Below are 24,119 nucleotides of genomic sequence, written 5' to 3' on the forward strand. Positions count from 1 at the left end.
GAGGCAGGAGGATCACAAATCTGAGGCCAGCCTGGTCAACTTAGTGAGAGTCTGTGTCAAAACAACAAAATAAAAGTCCAGGCACTTGCCTAGTATATGAAAGTCTCTGGGTTCTATCCCCAGTACCATAAAGGAAAATAAGTAAATAAAAAATAATATTAAAAAGTGAGCCATAAAAATGATGGAAAATAAATTCAGATATTCTTTGCATATTTATAATCAAAGGAAAAGACTTTATTTTGATACTCAAAATGGAAATGTATTATAAAACGTCTGCATAAAATGATCAAAACATAAGCAACGAAGTACATTTCTTTGATATTGTAATTCTTTACACATGACAGAAACTCATTTGAACAGTTGTATTCAGTGGAAAAGAACTTCAAGTCCCTAAGGCAAGATACACTACAGGCCACAGGGCAAAAAATGATTAATGCCTTGAATTAGGAAGAAAGTGACACACCCCTAATAAGAATAAAGCCAAAACTAAGATCCAGACATCCCAGCTCCCTGTGAGATACTTCCTTCTGTGAGTACAAGTTGCTGTCTTTAAAAAAATTTTTCTTTCTTGGATACTCATTATGTTTATTTCTTGTTGTCACTCTGATATTTCCTTATGTTATTCGAAACACATCAATATAGAAGTTTGAAAAATACAGTTCTACCTTAAGAAGTTAAGAATTTTTATTTATTTCCCTTTAGAACTTGTCCTTATGCACAATTAAGTTATTATCGTTTTCATTTATGCTTTATAGTAAACATTTTAAACATTTAATATAGTTATATACCATATTATATATATATTTCATATACACATTTATTTTTATCTATATTCTGTTTGTTAAGAAATATTTATCTTACAGCTAGCTATTAGTTCACAATAAAATTTTCTCAGTGGCAGTCAATTATGCAGTTCAGCCTGATAAGATAACAAATGTGTTAGAAAGAAAGGGAAAAAAAAGAAAACCATAAAATAGAACTGGCAATTTATCATAAGATGTAATCTAATGTTTTTCATATGGTTTGGCCTCCCCTATAGCTCCAAGATTCTTAACAATCACACCAAAATGAAACTCTAATCTACAAAATTTATTACATGCACAAGAAAAACAAGGAAATTATCCAATCACTTATCTTTTACTAAAAACATTACTAAAATAAAATTAAATATGTCCATTAGCCTAGGGACAGATATGCTGTGTTTACATTCTGAATGGACAATCTTTTCTCTGCTTTTCTTACAATTTCACTGAATACTTAGGCTGCAGTTTTAAGTTAGCATTGATTCATCTTCTAATAGATATTTGTAATACTTTCAGCTACATAGATAAATGGTTTTTGTATAGATTGCTCTTTTACACAACTTCATAAGGGTATATTCTTATGGTTATAGGAACCTGTCCTTAAATGTTCTATTAAGTTTTTGTCCTCAAGGGTCATGGCAATTTTACTCCTATAGTCAGTGTTTGAACACAGCAGCTTCCTCCATACATACTTACCATCTTATTTTTTTTAATAAAAATACCCTTGAAAATAGAATTAATGAAGAAAAGAATTAGAATCAATGAGTAGTCGAATGTTTACATTTTTAAGAAACAACTATGAACAAATTACATGCCAAGTTTACTGTATCAGCTTATATTCCTGGCTTTAAGTGTGCTTGTCTGACAATCACTTGAATCCTCTTTCAGTATGTTTTATAAGTTCTTGGCATAGTCATGTTTTCATTTCATTCTTAGACATGCTCTTCAGAACCACTCATAGATTTTCAAAATTATTTAAAAATATTTTGCATATTATTATCATCATAATTTTTTCTCAGTCTGTATTCATGTTCCCTTTTCCATTCCTAATTTTTACCTATTTCTTTTTTTTTCTCCTGGTTATCATGTTTATTCAGTTAGTGTTTTGAAAAGAACCAATGCTGTTTTTACTTTGTTAGTCCACTTATTTTTATTTTCATGATAATATTCTTTTAATTTTTTTATTATTTCCATGTTTTAAAAGTTAATTTACATTTTCAGTCCTTTTGTTTTTACCTAAATGTATTCAGAACACTAGATTTTATCTTAAGCACCACTTGGATAATCCTTAGGTTTTGGAAGACAGTGATAACATTTCATTCAATTCTGAGTTTGTAGTTCTCTTTCACCTGAACTATAAAATTTTTGGATGCTTGAATTTTTATTTGGATAATTTTTCTTTTCTAGTTATATTGTACTGTGATCAGTGATTAAATAATGATTTAATTTAAGCTTTATATTTTTCCCTTGGAATGCCTTTGTGATTTCCTAGATGGTCAAGTTTTTAAAATGCTTATTTAGTATTTGATTAGCAGGTTTATTCTCTATTTTTAGGAGGCATACAGCAATTAGACCAAATTTATTAATTTTGTCATTCATAACCTCAATGCATTTCCCATTTTTTTGCACTTTGGTTATTAGTTTCTTAGAGAGGTATATCAAAGTATCAAATATGATTTTAAATTTGATCTTCTGATTATATTAGTCTTTCTTATACATTCTTGAATACAAATAATATATGGTATAGATAACAAAAACTGACATCAGTATTTACATAATACTGATATTACATATCAGTAGTACCTATATATATATATATATATATATATATATATATATATATATTTTTTTTTTTTTTTTTTTTCAGGACTATTTTATGAGTCACTTAGAGATTTATATTATTATTTAATATGTTTGCCCATTTGAGAATCTTTTCCCCTTGATTATCATAATTTGACCATAACTACAGATGTTCCTTGTTTATGTCCCATTGGAAATTTAAATATTTTAAGTTGAAAATGGGTTTAATATAACCAACCTACTTATGTCATGACTCAGTGACAGAGTATTGTAGAATGTTTGTGGTTGACCCTGTTGATAAGGAGTTGCTCATTGCTGTGGTTCCACATTGCCTGAGGGAGCATCTTAACACCTATTGCTAGCCTGGGAAAAGATCAAAATTCAAAAGATGGTTTCTACAGAGTATGTGTTACTTGTAGGGCACCATTTGTAAAGTTGAAAAATCGAAAGTCAATCATCGTAAGTTGGGGACTGTCTGTATTTAATTTTGGAAGATTATCCTCTTTTTGTACTTTTCCATATTCCTGTGCCATCTGATTTAGTGTGGTAGTGATAGGTAACATAAGTTGGATCTTATTATCTGTGATATTGTCCATATCTTAAATTGATGAGCCTATCTAATTTTCATGCATAGAGTTATTGAAGAGTTTGGACTTATTTCTAACATGTTATATTTTTCTTTTCTACTTTTTCTGATTGTTTGTTTGTTTATTTATTTATTTATTTATTTTTGTCTTTCTTACTGGATCATTGTTTGTTTGGTTTGCAGTGGTGGGGATTGAGCCAAGGTCCTGGCATATGCTAAGCAAATGTTCTACCACTGAACAATACTCGCAGCACCTGCATCATTGTATTTCCCCCTTCACTAATTTTGCAGTTATAATTTCTATTTTATTTTAGAGGCTACACTTAAATTTCACTTTTTAAATATTTATATTTTGAAATGATTACAGACTATGGAAGTTTCAAAAATAGTACAGAGATGCCCAAGGTAACCTATCTCTTAGTTTTCTCTAAATGACAGTATTTTACATAACTGTGGAATATAATCAAACCCCTAAAATTGGCAATGATAAATGTACTAAATAAATCAGATTTTGTCAGTTTTTGCATGATTTATTTTATATATGTGTGCAGGTCTAATACATTTATCACATATATAAGTTAGTATATACAGCACTACCATCAAGATTCAGTATTGCTCCATGTATGAACGACTCATGAACTACCCTACATAGCTCCCATCCCACCCCTGGCAAGACTAATCTGATCTTTATCTAATTGTGTTATTACAAGAATGTTATCTACATGGAATTATGCAGCATGTAAACTTTTGAGATTGTCAATTCCCCTCTTAGCGTACGCATTTTGTATGTTTTTATGTGAGTAGTATTACATTATGTAGATGTCCCAGATTTGATTGATTACATTTATTGTAATTAGTACTTACTTAAGTGTTACAACAAATTTTATTAATTCATTTGCTTTACATCTTTTTGCATATTATTATTTCCTTCTAGAATTTTTTCATCTTGGTGAAATAAATTTTTATCTCAAAAAACATAAGTGAATGGTCTACTTTCTAAGTCTTCAAATGTCTGAAAATGCCTTCATTTGGCACATCTCTCTTGAATGGAAGATGGACTATTAGATTTTTTTCCCCACAATAATTTCAAGGTATTCTTTTCATCATTCTTGCATTTGGTTTTAAAAATCACAGTATTGCATTTTCTTCATTTTAGTGTAATCTTGTATTTCTATTTGAATTATTTCAAATTTTTTTCCTATGGATCAATTTGAACTATTATTATGTCCCAATTGTTCTCTGCTTTATCCTTTTCTTTTTACAGTGAGCTTTTACATCTGGAGGACATGCTGGCTCCTCCCCTCCCATGGCTTTGGAAAATTCTCAGGTGTTTTTCCTTCAAATCTTAATATTACAGTCTCATTCAACTTTATCTCTTATTCATCCCTCTGGAATTCCTGAGAGGTAGATTTGGAACTTCTGAAATTATATTGCTCATCACTCTCTTCAACCATCTACTGGATTTCTTAGAACAATTAAATTTTTCATTTTTCATCTCTTTTTTTATTGCTGGTTTTATTGTTGCATTTTTTATGTACTCATTTCAGATAAATAACATTTTCCTCCTCCTTAATCTGATAATAACTTATTTATTAAGTGAATGCTGATGGATTAATTCATTTTATTCTATCTCAGCTTTTTCATGTGTAAAACTTGTCAGTTCCTTTTGAGGGTGCTGGTTTTCTCAGGGGCTTGTCTTCCCGATGAAGACTTTGAGGGAGGACTCTTGAGCCGAGACTGCTTCAGTGCTGAGGAGGGTGCTGGGCCTGAGGCACAGCTGTGGGGAGTGCAAGGCTTAGGAGGAAATGATACCAGGAAACAGCTTCTGGGTTTTCTGGAATGTTCTGAAGCCTACTGCTGGGGCCTCTGTCTCTTTCCTTTCCCTAAAACGACCACTGGTGATTTTCATTCTTTTCTTTTTCTTTATGGAGGAGTATATATATATATATATATATATATATATATATATATATACACACACACACANTATTCGTTGATAAGAGTATATTGAGGAGTATATATATATATATATATATATATATATATATATATATATACACACACACATACATACATACATACATATACATATATATATTATATTAATAAATAAATAAACATATGTTTATTTATTTATTCATATATTTATTTATATATTTATATTCATATTATATTTTATATATAATATTTACCTTCTTTTATTATACACACACACATATACACCCAAATATATCTATATATAGTTATATTTTACAAATCTGTTTTATCTTTTCTATACTTTTGATGCAGAAGGGAAGAATTCAGCCTGTGTTCAATTTTCTTAAAAGCCAAGATTTAGACATATTCATAGTATTATTGGTTTAAAGCATAGTTAGTTACAGAGTAAACTATTTTTATATTTTTTAAGTTATAGAGACTAATCACTCTTTTAATATTTTTGTTTTGTATCCATATGTAGGTAGAGTTCAAAAATTCTAATCCATTTCAGTTTTATTAATCATGTAGTCTGTAATTTGAGATTTTTTTCCTACTTCAGCCATTTATGATTATTTTCTTAAGGTGAAAATTATTGATTTCTTCGATCACCAAATAAAATAATTTTAAAATCCTATTTGTTCTCTGTCCTTTTTTGCATAAATTATTTAGTTAATTTTTAAACATTTTTTTTCTTCTTAGTCTTCCCTAAAATTGAGTTACCAATTTGTTATTTTTGTTGGTTTAAAATGTACCTTTTTTTGTTTTTAGGCTGACTTTCGCTCCACTGGGATTTTATTTATTAGCAAGCAGCTATGCTGTGTTGTGTCAATTGTCTGCCAGGAGAATTATGCTGAAAGGGTTGGTAAGGCATTGCAGAAGTGATTCCATTTAAGATAGGTCTTGAATTTTTCAAAATCACTGTGAATTATAAAGAAGCCTGCAATAAAAAGTTTTGTTTTATCAATACTACATGAAGCAATTTGCCTTTACCATCCTTCTTGTACCCAGACCACAAACCACATCCATTTACACCCTCTGTAAAAGAACAATTTGAAGTACTAAAAGTGATCATTGTTTCCAAGTGAATTTCCTTTTGGCCTGAGGCTAAAATTTGGCATCTGTGGGGATGTGCAGGATTTAACCAGGAGAAATGCCAAGAGAAAGTCTGCCAGGGAAACTATATTTCATTTCACATAAGCATCCTCAGATGTTCTCAATCTCACAGCTTACACTTTTTTTTTTTTTTTTACATTTTCTCCTCTATTTCTCTTCTCACAGAATAGAGGCAAAATATTATGAGTTTGAACTTGGTAAATAAAATAATGTGTTCTATCTTTGAAATGCTATTATGCCTTAGAACTATAGAAAGGATGACTTTCTATGCCACATAGAACAAAGAGCAAAATCAGACACGTTTTGCCAGGGAAATGTATTTGGAAATAACTCAGAGAAAAGAACACGAGGCTTACATTAAATATTTAATTTAGTGACTAGCACATTGGTGATAATTGTATATGGTAGAGTCTTATGCGAGTAATAATTGTTCATGGCAATACATCTTGATCCTTTTTGTGGATTTATTAGAATTCAAAAACAAAAGGTATCATTCAGGTTTTTTTTCAGTGATCTTTTCCCCAAATTAAAACAAAAACAAAAAGAAAAAGTTAGCTCAAGTCAAAGAAGGAACAAAGGCACACATTGATATATTCCTGGTTGATGGTCAAGGACTTGACTGAGTCTTTTCTCAATTTCACTTTTATATTTTCCTCCTTTCCTTATTCTAGTTATTGTTGTTAAAATTCTTGATCCTTCTACTTCTCTAGATTCCAGTAATTTAAAAATTTCGAATTTTTTTTAGTTAAACAGATGATACTGTTGTTCATTAAAATGTTTTTCAAAAATTATTTAATTTATGTTTTGGGAATCTTATAATCAATGATTCTATTATTTAATCAGCCTGGAATGACTCTAGGATAGGAAATATGTTCTCAAAAATATAATTAAAGTGCTATATCATTTATTACTATAAAGTATGTGATACTTGTTTCATTAACTTAGAAAATTAATAAAATAGAAAATTAAGAGGTAATTTTTTTCTATAGATTTATTTATTAATTTACCCATTGAGATCAAAATAGAACTAAAACTTTTTGGTTTATATCATGCAATCTTATCTTTGATATTTTGCATATTTAGAACATCTTTTATCTTAGTTTTAGGAGAAAAAATTCTAAAATCAAATAACAAATGAATATCATAGCTCATTTGAGTATCTACTCTTAAAAATAGTTGTGTTGGGCTGGGGATATAGCTCAGTTGATAGAGTGCTTGCTTAGCATGCACAAGGCTCTGAGTTCAATGCCTACCAAAAAAGCTCTGAGTTCACTACCACCAAAAAAAAAAAAACAAAAAAAACAAACAAAGAAAAGAAAATTATTTGACTCTCTCCCACTCTTTGCTTTTAATGCTATATTTCCTCTATTGATGTCCTGAAACTTGGCTTTTAGTATGCATGTGCTTCTTTTACTAAAGATGTCTTTCATTTGCTCTCTGGAGCTCCAAACTTAGTACTAAACACCATAACCTGAATTTTACACTTCTTATAACTTAGCATGATACAGACGGACCTGATTGTCTTCCTAGGATAAGCCCCTCACTAAGAGATCTTGGGCAGATGGCTTCATTACTCTAATTTCAACATCTAATATAAGGCAAAATGAGATAACATAAGTAATATGCTAAGAACTGCTTGGCCAGCTCTTTCCTCCCTGACCTCTTCTCTCCAAGTTTCTACTTACACCCATTCACCAAATTATTATTTTTCAGTTTCCTCTTTTCCTTGCTTCAAATCCATGAACTGGCATCTTTTTTGTTTGATTCCAGCTGTTCTGTACGTCAGGATCTGACCCAGCTACTTGGGTCATTTCATAGCTCGCCTTTACCATTCTTCCAGATCTTGTTTCTTTCTTCCTTGATTAGTTCTTATGTATTGGCTAGGAAAAACTTCATGAAATACAGTCCTAATGTGTCCTATCCCTATTAATAAATTTTCAAGAGATTCCTCAATACCTACAAAATAAAGCCCAACATCATATTTGTTTTAGATTCTTTAAAATGCTATTTTGCCCTCTCTCTCTTCACTACCATTCTGTTAGCAAACATTTCCTTCTTGTGGCACTGAGTGACTTGGTATACATATCCACCATATTTACTTCTCTCAGTATTTAAGCTCTGTGCTGCCTTATGACCTCTAACTGTCTTTGTTTTCATGTCCACCTGACCAAACCTGAACTCAAGAGCATTTCCTTCTGTCAGTGACTTCAACCAGCCTGGTAATTTTTTCATTTAAATTCCCACTTCACCTGTGTGTCATCTCCTTTCTGCCTGTTCTACAGTAGTTAAAAGTCTTTTTTGTCCATTAGGTTTTGTGTTTGCTCCTTGGCTGTAGGTAGCATCTGTATCTTCATCTTGATATTTACTCAGGGATTTTTGTACTTCATAATTATTTGTTGAATAAATAAATGGATATGTGTTGTTTAGTTAATTCCCATGTGGTTCCACAAGAGATAGGCAGTCCTTGATATAGTACTTTGTGTAAAATGAGAATAGTCTCAACATTTTCTACTCACTATTTATAAAAAGGTTCAAGATTTTGAATTCTTTTTGTTGTTGTTGTTGTTGTGGATTTGGATTTATATTCAAAAGGTTTCGTTTTTGTGGTACTGGAGATTGAACCCAGAGCCTTGCACATGGTAGGTAACCATTCCACCACTGAACTACTTCCCCAGTCCTCAGGTCAAAGATTTTAAAAGCATTTATTTAGTTTCTTTTGCAAAACGGTTTTAAATGGCATATCCCATTCAGTGAAACATATCCTAGGAGAGGGAAGATTTTAATTATTAATATTTGTTTCATGGAAAATATTTATTTCTGAGTGAATATCTTGTGAAACTGGAATCTTCTTGACATTAGTGTCATATATATTCAATGATATTTAAATAGTGGTTTAAATGCTTAACTATGTGAAGCAAAGATTCTTTACATTTTTAAGTAGAGTGGATTATATGATTTTTTAAAAGAGTCAACTATCCAGAATTAACTAGTCTCTAAGCATTTTATGAGATAGAGAAAATATTGTAACAGCCAATGTACTTAGCATTTGTTGTGTAACAGATGAACTTATGAATATTTGAGAATTTTTTAAAACATATTTTTCAGTGACTCATTAAGTCAAAACATATTCTGCCCTTTAAAAAGGAACATCTCTGTCGATCCTCCAAATATATTCTATAATTTAAGCTTCTAATTAGCAGCTTTACCACACAAACTTTGCATTAGGTTTTTGTATAACATAAATATTGCACATTCATGGTTTTTTAATCCCCAGTACCTACAGTTGGCCTCTTGTGTGTGTGTGTTTGGGTCTAATTGTTAGTTCCTCTTTAATTGAGTCTGAAATAATTGTTGAATGTCACAATTTTAATTGCCACTTGGGTTTGTTAACATTATTAGTGGTATATCTTTTCTGTCATGATCAAAGTTTACATGCAAACTTTTTAGATTTAAAAAGGCAAAGGAACATAGGAAAGACTTGAAAGCTAACAACAGTCAATTTTAGACTCAGTGTTGTCACCTCCCCACTTGTTCATTAATTCACATATTTGTATATTCAGCAAATATTTATTGAGTATCATTTTAGTCCCTGGAAAGGGGACAGAGCTACAGAAACAGCTTGGAACTTGGAGCTGTACCAAAACTTTAAGTTAGACTGAAGAGGGAGGAGAATCAATGCACAAAAGAGAACTCACTGAGTTCTTACTGTAGATTACATAGCATCTGCCCTTGATATTGATGTTCTCACTTAAGTTTCATAAGAATATTAATAGGTATGTAAGTATTTCAATCTTGTTATTAAAAATAAGGCTCCTAGAAGTTGGATTACTTTGTAGAAGTAGAAAGTAGAATCCAGACTTGGCTTTTCCATTAAGTGAGGGTCCCTTATCATGAAGGTTGTTGCTTCTGAGCTCACACCTCTCCTGTATTAAATGAAGGGGATACTCTGAGTGTTTACTACCCCCAAACATGGTATTGGAAAACAAGATCACGTGATTGAAAGCATTTTGAATTTCTATAAATAATAATGCCATAAAATTCTAAGGTATCATCATAGTTCCATAACAACAGTAAATTTTATAAAACCATCATATTTTCCCTTTAAGACACTTAAAATTTTTATAGTATTAGCTTGTTACCCTACAGTCTTTATATTATAAATTGTTCCAGAGTCCCATATAAAATGTAAAAGAACAACATCATATTCATGAGATACAAAAAGATGGTTATTCATATGTACCACTCATATACTTGAAACAAATGAGAAAGCTTTGTGATTAAATTCATAATTTTTGGTTTTTGTTTCTGCTAATTATTAACAAATTGGGCATATTTTTAAACTCCATGTGAAGGGGTAAGTGTTTGGAACTATTAAGATTAGGGTCCATTTGCTCTTTCATCAATCTCACCAGGTGACTTCTGAACAAAATTATAGGAACACTTGGTAAATAGGTTGCCTATGAAAAACATAAAGCATCTCTTTTGAAAATCATGTTTGGTTGATTTATGTATTTCAATGAATTTATCATGGGATTTTAAATGTCCTAGTTTTTATTTAGAAAACAGTGTAGTATATTATGGTCTTCACTATTTTTAATCCTTCAGATTACAAAGAGAAAAAATTATAAAGCAATGGGAAACAATTGCTGTTAAAATGAGATGTTGCCACTAATATTTTCCTATTTTTAACAACTGATCTTTTTTTTTTTTTTGCATATACATGGTCATGCTGAACATTGGACAATTCATCAGTCCCAGGAAAGAACTTTAAATGTGTCATTGAATAGCTTAAAAACATTATTTATTTGTTCTCATCTCATTTACTTTCCTCTTGACATAAAAGAATCATTTTGCATGTGGAAATATAGGTTAAGTTTCAGAAACTGCTCGAGAATTTGTTAGGGCTTTTGATAACATGGAGATAAACTGCAAGAAACACAAAAAATGATTTCTAAGAATGTCAGAATAATTCTTCTTATAACTGTCACCATCAACACTATAATCACTTTGCTGCTATTACTAGGCAGATATTTAACAGATTTTAACAATGGGAACTTTACTCTCATACTTTGGGATTGGTGCAAAAATTTGGATCTTTTATTAAACTCAGTTGGTAAGAGACTTCTATAAAGTCACAGATTAATAGCAGAATTTCAGAAGAGACTCATGAAACTACATTACTAGGTCAAGTATATTGGTTACTGAATAATCTTTCATCCGTATTTAATAAAAAAAATTGGATACTGCAATTTGATACACAGGGCAGTAGTTCAGTCAAAATGTAGGTCAATTGTCAATTGTTTTAGGTCCTGAACTCTGTATAGCCATAAACAAATCACTTTAGTTGTTTGATCTTTAAGAGTGTGATATCACTTACTAATGTCCTCCAATGTTTTTTTTCTTATTTGTTTGTTCTAATCAATTATACATGACAGCAGAATGTTCTTGGATTCATTGTATACAAAGAGAACACAATTTACTAAATATAGAATATTTTGGGCTGATGTGGTGGATTGTATTTTCCAGTGTAGCCCCAACAGTATCTCACAGAACACGTGCTTTTGAGCAGTATGGATTTGCCTTCCCTCACCAAGGTGGAGAGTCTAGTTCTGCTTCCCTGAAATCTGCACTGAGAAATGGTAGATTAAAAATAACTTCCCTGTTTTACTCTAGAACAGATCCTAAGGTGGTGCCAAGAGACAGTCCAATGAGATCCCAGTCACATTTTGCCATGGGCAGTTAGGTAAAGCATCCACATAATATCTCTTCCTCTTGCCCTATTTCATCCCTTTCATCCTTCATTCCTACTGCTTGAGATTGCATTTCATTGTAAAATGGCGTATAAATCTACACCTCAGATTCTGCTTCCAGGCGAATCCAGTATAAGATACATAAAAAAGAAATTTCTCAATTTTAGTTGTCTTGACAAAAACCCTCTAATACATACCATCTTACACTGGAAAAGGAAGATAAACTGTTTTCAAGAAACATTAAGATAGTGTTCAAATATAATCAATCTAAGGCATGAGTGATCACTGGGCCAAAATAACAAATGAAAACTTTTGTAAAAAAAAGTGAAAAACTGAACTTTCATTACAGTGGAAGCCTTTTCTTGGTAAAGTCATTGGTGGAACCTAAGAATGACTGAGGACCACTTTTTTCTAAGGAATTAAGACACAGCAAGAGGAAGAATAGACAACTCTTGTTAAAAATGAGCACTGGGTGTCATGGGAGAAATCCAGGAGGGAGTGACTATCTAGAAACAGAGGTCAAGTAAGCAGACATGGAGAACAATATGAGGAATGACACATCTCCATTGGAATTGGTCTTGCAAACATATCCAGACATCATATCTAAGAGATGCTTGACATTCTTTCAAAGGAAAACCAAATAAAACATTCAAGCTACTTCCACAATCTGGTACTTGGTCATCACCTCTAATGAATTTCTTACTACTGATATACTAAAAGAAAATCCCTAGAATTTGTAAGCTGAAAGACAGCTTGAGAAACCTCATGGAGGAGAGAGTATGAATAAAGCAACATACAAATCTTATAGCTGACTGCAGCTAGAATCCAGGTCTCCCTGTAGTTGCACATCATTTGAGGCCATACAGTCCTTGAGATGACCAGGTCTGTCTTAGTCGTCCTATGAATCTGGTGTCTCTTTCAATGCTTAGCACCTAGAGAGTGAGCAATGAGTATTTATTGAATTAGTGAATAGCTGTGACCACACTGTGAATGTATAAAGATACTGTCTTGCTCTACTTAAACATGTGCTTATCAATGTAATAAAGGAAAAAATGCTTTTTATAATAATTTTCAATTAAGAATGCTTTCCTGCTTTCACAAAGGTTCTTATCCCTACAGGCATACCTTGTTTTACTGTGTTTTGCAGCTGTTCTATTTTCTACCAATGGAAAGTTTATAGCTACTCTGCATCCTGCAAGTCTAAGGACACAATAACCTTTTCCAATGTGACTTCCATTTCTCCAGCAACATGTGCTTATTTTGTGTCTGTGTCAAATTTCAGTAATTTTCACATTTCAAGCTTTTTCATTATTACATCTGTTGCAGTGATCTGTGATGAATTATCTTTGATGTTACTATTGTAATTGTGTTAGGGAACCACAAACCATGCCCACTTCAGGCAGCAAACTTAATTGATAAATGTATGTTCTGACTGCTCCACCTACTGGCCATGAACTCATCTCTCTCCCTCTCTACTCAAGCGTCCCTGCTCCCTGAGACACGACAATATTGAAATTTGGCCAGTTAAAAACCCTACAAGGGTCTCTAGATGTTCAAGTGAAGAATTAACATGACTCTCACTTTAAATCAAAAGCTGAATGTGATTAAGCTTCGTGAGAAAGACATATTGAAAGCCCAGATAGGCCTGAAGCCAGACCTCTTGTGCCAAACCATTCAGCCAAGATGGCACCGCAGAGGGAAAGTTTTGAAGGAAATTAAGTGTTACTCTAGTGAGCACACAATGATAAGAGCAAAACAGCCTTCTTGCTGATAAGGAAAAGTTCTGGTGGTGTGGAGAGAAGAGAAAACCAGCCACAAGATTTCCTTTAGCTATCAGCTAATCCAGAGCAAGGACCTTAATTTTCTTCAATTCGATGAAGGCTGAGAGAGGTGAGGATACTGTAGAAGAGAAGTTTAGAGCTATAAGAGGTTAGTTCATGAGGTTTAAGGCAAAAAGCTGACTCTATGACGTACAAGTGAGGAGTGAAGCGGCTAGTGCTGATGTCGAAGCAAGCTCCAGCAAGTTCTCCAGAGGTCTAGCTTAGGTCATTGGTGGAGGTGGATGTGCTAAACAATAGTTTTCAGTGCAGATGAGACATCCTTTTATTGGAAGAAGTTGTATCTAGGAGCTTCAGCTAGGGAGGAGAAATCAATGCCTGGCTTTAAAGCTCCAAGGACAGGTGGCTTTCTTGTTAAGGACTGTGCAGCTATTGACTCTAGTTTGATGCCAATGCTTATTTACCATTCCAAAAATTCCAACGCCCTTAAGAATTACACAGAATCTATGCTGCCTTTGTTCTACAAATGGAACAGTGAAGCTAGATGACAGCCCATCTGTGTATGCTATGCTTTACTATATTTTAAGCCTGAATTGAGACATACTGCTCAGAGAAAAAGATTCCTTTGAAAATATTACTGCTCATGGACAATGCCCTTGTTCACTCGAGAGATCTGATGGTGAGGTACAATGGGATTAATGTTGGTTTCATGCCTGATGACACAGCATGCATTCTGCAGCCCATGGACCAAGGAATATTTGATTTTCAAGTCTTATTATTTAAGATGTAGACCTCTTTCAAAAATCGTTGTATATTAATTACACAAAATAGTTTCCTGTGATGTATTTGTATAAGCACAAAACATAATTTGATTCATTTCACTCCCTTAATAAACATGCCTATTAAGGTGGTGCCTGCTGTAGATAGTGATCAAAACCTCCCGGAAAGGACTCGCCATTCCAGATGCCATCAAGAGCATCTGTGCTTCATGGGAGTAGCTCAGAATCTCAATATCAACAGGACTTTGGAAAAACTTGATTGCAACCCTCCTGGATGAATAAGTGGTGTGAAACTCAAGTAGAGGAAGTCACTGAAAATTTGGTAGAAATATCAAGTAGGAAGTGGGGCCTGAAGATGTGACCCAAATGGCTGAAACTTCAGGAGAGAACTTTCCTGGATAAGCAGTTGATTCTTACGTATGAGCAAAGAAAGTGTTTTTTTATAGATAGAATCTATTCCTGATTAAGATGCGGTGAACATTGTTCCAATAACAACAAAAGATTTAGAGTATGACATAAGCTCAGTTAGTAAAGCAGTGGCAGAGTTTGAGAAAACTGACTCCAATTTTAAAAGCGTTTCTACTGTGGGTAAAATGCTGTCCAAGAACCTTGCATGCTATAGGGGAATCTTTTGTGAAAAGAAGTATCAGTTCATTATTTCATTTTAAGAAATTGTGTCAGCCCAATTTTCAGCAACTGCCGCCGTGATCAATCAGTAGCCACCAATATTAATGTAGGGGTCTCCATAGGCAGAAATATTACGACTCAAGACTCAGATGGCTGCTACTATTTCTGAGCAATAAAGTATTTTCTAATGAAGGTATGTACATTGCTTATTTAGAAACATAATTTTATTTTATACTGAATAGACTACAGTATAATGTAAACATGGCTTTCCTATGCACTGGGAAATAAAAATGCTCATGTGACTTGCTATATTATGCTGTTCACTTTCTTGCATTGGTCTGGAACCAAACCTGCAATCTCTCTAAGGTTTGCTGTTATGAAATCAGCATTAATTTCTGTGAAATTGCTAAAATGGCCAAAGAAATGGAAGAAAGAGTTTGATGCACACAAACATACTTTAAAAAATTCAATGAAGGTTTACATTTTCAAGAGTCTGTGCTAACATCAATGCTTATGTAAGATGTCATGGTTTTATCACTGGGAATCTTGATGGGCTCATCATTTAGATAGATAACCACAGTCTCTAATTTGACATTTTCAAGTTTTGTCAAAACACACACTCCTGCTCAAAGCATGTTTGAATTCCTCGTAAGGTACTGCCTCCTGACAAAGCTGTCTGAACACTGTGCAATCCAGTGGGGAAATGAAAGATGTCAAGGACTGCCTGACTACAGTCATGTCAAACCATCCCTAGATCTCTAGGGAAGCACCTTTTTCTACACGCTGAAGTTGAAAAGAGGCTATCAAATGCTGAAAGTCTCATAACGAAAAGAAATGTAGACTGTTGGTACATTGTGAAAAAAAAATTTCTTAATTTTTTTTTTTTTTAAACTGCCGTAATGGCTCATATATTTGACATATGGGCAGGGACTAGCAGATAAGATCAGGCTTTTGTCCAATCAAAATAGGTGCTTCGAAATTCTTGTAAAAAAAGATAATATACTTAGAACATGATAGTCAGTTTGTCACTTTCCTATGAGATGCAATTTCAATATTCCCTCAGGCAACAACTTATGAATGATGACAGGATAACTTTAGTCATCCATACTGAAGAAGTGAGAAATAATAGTTGAAACATAAGATTTGAGGAAACTGAGAAGGAAAAGCCCCTATAATCAATACTTAAGCTGAAAACTATCAGTAGTCCAGAGCCATTTATTATACAAGTGAAAAGCCCAAAGTTGTGAGCCCTGCGATCTTAACTCTAGTAAAGCAGAATATAAAAATGCTCCTTATCAGTGTCAACAAATTATCCAGACATGGCTAATATATTCTTTCCATAAATAGGAAATTATAAAAATATTTAAGTTATGTTAGAAATATTTAACATGTGGCTAAATTAAAATAACAAGGGCTTCTGTGAAACTGTCCTCTACTCTCCCCTCTCCTTTGCCCCAAGCAGATGTTTAAAATATTGGTAGCTAAATATGTCTTAAGAGTCACAGAACCCAGAGGGCCTTTGTGAGCCCCTTTCTTAGTAACATAGGAGGTAGAAGTCCATTGCAATATTCTGAGGAAGACACAAGCCTTAGCTGATCCTGCCCAAACTGCATCCCCACTAACCTTCCTCTATCTCCCTGAAAGAGCCCTTCACAGCCCCAAAATGGAGCTTTGAGAAGCTGACTCCTCCATCTTCTTCAGGGATGGCTTTGAATAAACATGATTCCTCCTTACCAACTCTCTCATCTTCCAAATTTTGGTCTCTTGGATTGAAGGGCAGCCTGAATGTTTGATTCCAGTAACATTAAATAAAACTTTTGACAGAAGTAGAAAAATTCCTCATTTAACCAGAAAAATTTTGATTTTTTTCAGAATTTGATTAATCTTTTCTATGGTTTTAAATATACATTTTTTCATTAAAGATGTAACTTATTAAAGATAGTTTCTTCCTTTGAAATTCATTTGATGATTTTTTTCTAGATTCAATTGTAATATTGCTAATATAGAAGTATATTTTTTGATATTGTTAAAAGTACAATATGGAAGTTTTTTTTTAAAGAGAATTAGAGAGAGAGAGAGGGAGAGAGAGAGAATTTTTCAATATTTATTTTCTAGTTTTCAGCGGACACAACATCTTTGTTTCGTACGTGGTGCTGAGGATCGAACCCGGGACGCACACATGGCAGGCGAGCGCGCTACCACTTGAGCCACATCCCCAGCCCTGGAAGTTTTTTTTAACCTTTACTTTTGGGATGATATTTAATTTTATATCTGCCCTCTAACGAAGGATCAAAAGTATGAATAAAATTAATTTACTACATTAGTGCTCAAAAATATAAGAGCATTAAAGGATATTCTCTTATGGAGGACCCAATTCTTGCTTATTAAGTCATGTAAATAGAATTTTGCACAATATTTGGTATGCAAAATCTGGAAAACGTCAGTGTGAATGAGCTCAGCCAATCGGCAATTCCATTTTCCAGTGGATCTGTCATGCCTCATCTCTACAAGTTCTTCTTTTCTGATCTAATATTTACTTTACCACTGAGGTACAGAGGAATGGCTTCCCAAGGACCTGGGTTTTCTGAATTTGCTTTTGAATTACACTCAGGGGAAATAATTTTCAAGAAAAGTTTATGAACATTCTATTCTAAAAATTGCAAAGGTATCCAGTGTTTGTCATGTTAAACAAATCTCCACATAAATTTTTAATTAGATCTTCTACTATGGGGTCTTTTAATAGTATCCCAGAGTTATTGAACTTTTTAAAATATAATTGTTTTTAACATCAAAATAGAAATAATGACTTCTTACCTATACATATAACAATGGTTTTAAAAATCTCTTGGATATCCCTTAAATATGTCAAATGAATTAATTGTTAATTGAGCTTTAATGATTCTCAGCACTTTGTAAATAGAGATAGTAGGTTGTGTTTTAATCTTTTTAAGCATACATATTTTTTATCTTCCCCCTCTTAACACTACTAAAAACTACATGCCTAAAATTCATATTTTTTTCATGTATTTTGGCAAGTTTTTGTTTTTCTCTAGGTCTAGCATAAGCACTGAACTGGATTTTGGAGAGATGGCTTAAAAGCAGAGATATACTTTTTGTGCAGAATTATTTTTAAAAAGGAGAAAAAGAATTTACTGGAATAAGTAAAGCAATTGTACAATATTTTGCAATTAATAAGAGGAAAATTCCGTAAATTTTTGTTTCGGACATTGTTGTGTAGTCTTATATAAAATATATCCTATTTGGGGTTGTGGTCAAAACATTGAATGTCTGCTCTTTTCTTCAGGGAGGGTCTCTGGTCTTTAGAAATGCATGCAGATCAAGGAAAGAAGAAAAAGAGGCTGCTAACAGAAATGTAGAGCACTGTCAAGCTAGCAAGAGAAGCATGGAGTAGTCAGAAGTTTCAGGGTGGTAGTGAGTGCTTCCTGCTTATCTGAGCTACTAAGACCTAAAATAAAGCCATCAGATTCATAGAAAGTTTTTTAGTGCCAGTGAAAAGTGAAATTTTTTTAAATTCAGTGTTTGGTGAAATAGCCAAATTAAAAAGAATTTAGACTGATATGGATGGACATTATAGGTGCATGCCTATAATCCCAGTGACTCGGGAGGTTAAGACAGGAGGATTGCAAGTTTGAGGCCAGCCTCAGCAATTTAGCATGGCCCTAAGCCATTTAGTAAGACCCTGTCTCAAAAAGTAAAAAGGGTTGAGGATGTGGCTCAATGGTTAAAGCACCCCTGGTTTCAAACCTCAGTCCCCAAAAAGAAAAGAAAAAAAAATCTAGATTCCTCAATCAAAACACAAAAGAATTTTGATTGATAGCAAATGAAGTAATGTCCTCACATATAAGAGATTTGTGCAAAAATGTGAAAATTAAACAAAAGTAAATAAAAATCTGCTATGATCAAGGAAAATCTTGTTTAAAATGGTAGAAGTGCTTGGATTTGGAAATATGAAGAACCACTGAGAGAGATGAAGGTAGAGTGGAATTGTATAACACTGAAGGTTTAGGTGGATTTATTGGTGTGTAATTAACAGAGTCAAAAAGGACCAGTGAAACAGAAGGCGGTGCAAATGGGAAGGTGTGTTGTCATGCAAATATCGAATGAACAGTTTTGGAGAATCAGATAAAAATAAATTTCAGAGCTATGATTTGAAATGTGTTCTCAATCAGGTATATCAATTATTTAGATTACATATAATCAATCTTATTGTTCTCAGATTCTGTATTTGTGAATTCTACCACTTGCTAAAACTTATTTGCAACCTCAAAATCAATGCCCTGGGCATTTTTGTGGTCATTTGCAGACACACCCTGAGTTGCCTGTGTGCATGCTCCCAGAGGAGGCAACCCGTGCTCTGCCCTTGTGTTGTAGCTTCTGTGCTGCAGACAGGTAAACTTTTTACAGTCTATTTAGTGCCATGTTTGTCACATTTTTGTGCTTTTTGTTGGTGATTTCACTACTTAAAATGGCCCCAAGCTTGGCACTGAAGTGCTGTCTGGTGTTCTTAAGCACAGAAAGCTGCAATGTGTCTTACAGAAAAGATGTGTGTGTTAACATAGTTGAGTTCAGGCATGAGCTACAGCACTGTTGGCTGTGAAGTCAATGTGAATGTCAATGAACTGAGGAAATACATTAAATAAGGTGTCTTTTAACAAAAACATGCATAAAGGGCAACCACTAAAGTGGTCCCCTTTTGCCCATGCACAAATTCTGTTTCTATTCTTCACACTTGTATAAATCGTACTCCTTTCAAAAAACACACACAAAACAAGGTTATACATTGATTAGTTGGTGGAAATATTGTGATCAATATTCATTGTAAGCTAATCCAGTATTTTTCCTAAAAATAATTGTTCAGTATTTATCAATTTAGAGTTTGCAGTGACTGTATACACTGCAAATGACAAGAGTTGACTGCAATTTTAAATAGCCCATATATATATATACAGACTATTAAAAAATGGAATATTGATAATCTTTTAATTATTTGTCAGGTTACTGAGTTGGATCTGGAATGTCCCCCAGAGGCTATTGTGTGGAATGCTTAGTTCCCAATGCAGTCCTGTTCAGAGATGGGGCTCTGACCTCATCAGTACACTAATCCATTAATGGATTCTTAGCTGACAGCATTATTGGAGGTGGTGCATAGTACAGGGGTTGGAGCCTAGTTGGAGGAAGTAGGTCATGAGGGACACGCCCTGGAAGGGCATTTCTTGTCCCTAGTGCCTTCATTGCTCTCTCTCTCTCTCTCTCTCTCTCTCTCTCTCTCTCTCTCTCTTTACTTCCTGGCTGTCTCTCCCTCTCTCTCTCTTTACTTCCTGGCTGTCATAAGGTCACATCTTTCCTCCACCATATCCTTTCATCATGATGTTCTTCCTTGACTTAAGCCCAAAGTAATGAAGTTGACTAGGACTGAAATCTCTAAAACTGTGAACCAACATAATTCTTTCCTCTTCTAAGTTGTTAAGCTGACTAACACACTGAGTTCTGTGTTTTATTCTGCAATAGTAAATCTCTGCAAATTAAAGGATCTGGATAAACATATGAATCATATATATATTTTTTGTAACCAGGGATATAGTAATTGGTAAAAAGCTTTTCTATAAGTTTACATTTTGAAACAAATAAAACATATTATCTTTCCCCTCCCCCAAAAGACACCCAAATTTGAAGAAATTTTGTAATAATTTATTCAATTGTTATGGACCTATCAGGTAATGAGCCATTAAATGTGGCATATCACCAGATGTTTTAAACAATATTTTCAAAAGCATCTTATATGCCATAAATAATAGCATAATGGTAGAATGTTTTCTCTGCCTGGTTTTATATTCTTAGTACAAATTAATTTTTAAGATTCAATTGATATTATGAATAATTCCTTAAAGTTTTCTACCTTCTATTTTATTTGTTCAACTGTCTACCTTGCCTATCTGCATTTTAAAATTGATGTTTATATCATCAGCTAGGAAAACTGGCATGGATTAGAAATACTTCAGAGCAAAGAATCTAAGATAGTTTTTTGTAGGAACTATGAAATAAAAATGTTTAAGAACTGTGTTCTTCCAGATATGCCCTTGGGTCTCTCCAGATATCATCTAATAAAATAGTGAAATTTGCCTCTATTTGAGTCACAGGACTCAACACATGACAGAGTCCATAATATTTAATATAGATCCTTCTGAGAAATTAACTGAAAGGTACAGATTATTCATCAGTTTAACAAGCATTTAATAAATCAAATAAAGCAAAGTGAAATGTTTCTGCGATAAAAAGTATAGAAACACTTGAAGAATGGAAGAGAAGTCTAATGAAGATTGCTAAGTCATCAGATTCTGAGCTGCAACCTCTCAGCTAAGCCACTTCCAAGTTCTTGACCCTCAGAAAGTGGGCAGATAGCAAACACATGCTGTTTTTAATTAATATTTTTGGATAATTTTAATGACATAATAAATACTTGTTACTATCATCATTATTTGGGGTTCAAAATTTAAATATGTCTTTGATTGTATGGTTCATTGTGATTTGTGAACAGTAATTAAAATAAGCTTAGTACTGAAATTTCAGGAGTCTTGAGGACAATGGGAAGGATTTATACCTGAGAGCATTGCTTCCTACACAACAGGGGATAATGAGTACATAAATATAGAACATAAGCACTTAAGCAATGCTGCTTTCCCTGCGTAAAAGACCAGGGTACCAGATGGGGGAAAGAGAAAAAGAACTTGTGTATTTTCTTTACGCCAAATCTACATGTAACTGGGTTCTTCGCTAATAGTTCCTTGTAGTTCTGTTTGAGAACCAAAAAAAAAAAAAAAGAGCAAAAAAAAAAAAAATTTAATCTACAACTTAAACTTTATTAAAGAGACTTTGAATCCTCAGCACTGATAGAATGACCCCCAAATAGAACTAAATTTTAGGTTAGATTCAATAATTTTCCTGAAATTTATATACTTTTATAATGGATCTAATAATTTTGGACTGTTGTGAAGTACAATATGCAATAGGATAAAGTGAGAAGATAATTTTGCATATTTTTGTCATGTAGCATCGTCTAAGATTTGAAACTTTAGATATAGAGAATGGGATTGACTCCCATGGTCCCTGTGTGTGAAGACAGGCACTAAGCTGGCTATATTTTCTTAGAAAGTTTGATTTACACATGAAGAGAGAGTGGTTTGGAAGAGAAAACCTTAGAGGAAAAGTTTTAGGAAACATTGATTTAATTCATGTAAGGAAATAAAAAAATAAAAGGGAAAATTGGAACTAAATTGTAGCAGGAAAATCAGAGAATAAAGTATTCAAAAGTGTGGGTACCTCAGCTAGATTTAAGCTGTAGTCAGATTAATTATTAATTAATTTGATATGAAATCACTATTCTTCTCTTATCATGTCCCAGAAAATACTATCAGAATAGTTTGACTTAATAACACTGATGTAAAGAAATGTGGTTGCAGAGGTCTAAATGGATTTTGATAAGGGTAGTTAAGTAGAAACCTTCCCCTTTTTATTTGTGGATGTTGACAATCTTTAAAATAATTTTGTATGTGTCTTTGATTTAAGATCTTATGGTGCCTCAAAATCATATAATTTGCAATGTATATTTCTGTGGGTTTAAGAGATTAAGAATGAGTTTTGTTACCAGGGCATAACTTTAAAAAGCTTATTCCAAGTCAGTCTATGATATTTCATCATCTTTATCTCTGACTGCTACTCTTAGAAGTGCGTTAAAGTAACATATTTTCTGAAGAGAAAAGGGACAAGTGGGATGAAACCCTGTATTATTTACTCAATATTAGAAAGGACACCTATGCATTATATTATATTTGGCCTTATACTTGGAGTGATACCATCAGTGGGGAGATTAAGAAGACAGGCAGTTCTGAAAGAATGAACGCTACTTGGATCTGCTTATCAGTACTTGTGAGTAGTAGGGATAATGTTTTAGAAATGCGCAGAAATGGTCACAAGATTTGTATTATAAGGTAAGAATTAAGAGAGCAGACCTGCTGATGTAATTCATTCATTGGTTCAACAAATACTTACAGGGGTACTATTAAGTACCAAATACTGTATTGAGTCCAAGAGTATTACTTTTTAGATACTTAAAAACCCCTAATAAAGTACTGAATTACTTCTAAAACAATGGGGTTTAAGAAGAAGTTTTGTACAGTTAGAAGGTGGAAAGGCCTACCACAGGGAGTAAATCACAGTGGTAAATAAAACTCATGTTAACTATTTTTTCTCTTTTAAAAAATTTTTTATTTATATATGACAGCAGAATGCATTACAATTCTTATTGCATATATAGAGCACAATTTTTCATATCTCTGGTTGTATTCATAGTATATTCACACCAATTTGTGTCTTCATACCCGTGCTTTGGATAATAATGATCATCATATTCTACCATCATTAATTACCCAAGCCCCCTCCCTTTCCCTCCAACCCCTCTGCCCTATGTACAGTTCATCTGTCTATTCCTCCCATACTCCCTCTTCCTATCCCATTATGAATCAGCCTCCTTATTATCATACTACAGGGACACAACCACATCAATGTTTATAGTAGCACAATTCACAATAGCTAAACTGTGAAACCAACCTAGATGCCCTTCAATAGATGAATGGATAAAAAAAAATGTGGCATGTATACACAATGGAATACTACTCAGCAATAAAAGAGAATAAAATCATGGCATTTGCAGGTAAATGGATGGAGTTAGAGAAGATAATGCTAAGTAAAGTTAGCCAATCCCAAAAAAACAAATGCCAAATGTTTTCTTTGATATAAGGAGGCTGATTCATGTTAACTATTAAAGAAGTTTTAGAAAGTGGCCATCATACAGTGAAAGTATATAAGTGTTTTTCTGTGTGTACATGTGT

At 33.2% G+C, this 24,119-nt stretch overlaps 1 protein-coding gene across 7 annotated transcripts in view; it reads left to right on the forward strand.

The window, feature by feature from the left end:
• Marchf1 (membrane associated ring-CH-type finger 1) overlaps window positions 1-24,119 on the forward strand; it is a 732,725-nt gene that overhangs the window by 120,005 nt on the left and 588,601 nt on the right. The window contains exon 1 of one of the 7 annotated variants that reach the window (XM_048791733.1): window positions 19,601-19,623. The exons of the other annotated variants lie outside the window; for them this stretch is intronic. The gene's annotated coding sequence lies outside the window, so the exon portion shown is untranslated. Of the gene's footprint in view, window positions 1-19,600; window positions 19,624-24,119 lie in introns of those variants that run through there. 7 annotated transcript variants of the gene reach the window in all.

This window comes from Marmota marmota, unplaced genomic scaffold (genome assembly GCF_001458135.2).
Source record: "Marmota marmota marmota unplaced genomic scaffold, marMar, whole genome shotgun sequence".
Lineage (NCBI taxonomy): Eukaryota > Metazoa > Chordata > Mammalia > Rodentia > Sciuridae > Marmota > Marmota marmota.